Source organism: Anabrus simplex, chromosome 8 (assembly GCF_040414725.1).
Source record: "Anabrus simplex isolate iqAnaSimp1 chromosome 8, ASM4041472v1, whole genome shotgun sequence".
NCBI lineage: Eukaryota > Metazoa > Arthropoda > Insecta > Orthoptera > Tettigoniidae > Anabrus > Anabrus simplex.
In genome coordinates, this window is record NC_090272.1 from 81307279 (window position 1) to 81307916 (window position 638).

Sequence of the window (638 nt, forward strand, 5' to 3'; positions counted from 1 at the left end):
ATGCCGAAGTTCCGGATATTGGATGGTTTTATCTTCCACCCGTCCGAAGGCCGTCATGGTCTGTATGTAGATCACTTCCTGAGAAATAAAAATTAACGGAAGATCCCATGCCGCTCGTGCGACTTGCGTTCAGTATCACTCGTTTGTGGGAACTATGCCCAACTTATCATGCTTCCAGAGAACTATTTTGTTCGTACATGAAGGTTGGTAGAATTGCGGAATTTATTCGACAACATACCCTCTCCAACAGAGCACAACAATGCATTAAGCTAATCTTGGCTTAAAAATTACTCGACCCTGCCAGGATTCGAACCTGGAATCTTCTGATCCGTAGTCAGACGCGTTATCCGTTGCGCCACAGGGCCGCGGTGTATTGGTGTGGTTTGGTAAAGAGTTACTGATGCGACATATATCTGTAGATAAGTAAGGTTAGAATTAATTGTAATGTGAAGGATAAGACGTTAGGTTTATCATATGCCGAGCCTTGCAGTCCAGATCACAAAAGAAAGGAAAGAGCACAGAGTTGCAACTCATTAGAGGGAGTATTTCTCTACACCGGCCAAGAGGGCGGTCAAGTAGTTAAGTAGCAAGATGTTCAGATAGCGTACCAGTGCACTTTTATACTTCGCGAAGTTCCA

General features: G+C 44.2%; 1 non-coding gene across 1 annotated transcript; it reads right to left on the reverse strand.

Moving 5' to 3' along the window:
- Positions 1-292: 292 nt before the first annotated feature.
- TRNAR-ACG (transfer RNA arginine (anticodon ACG)) lies at positions 293-365 on the reverse strand. Its single transcript has one exon. It is a non-coding gene; the product is annotated as a tRNA-Arg (tRNA).
- Between the last annotated feature and the right edge of the window lie 273 nt (positions 366-638).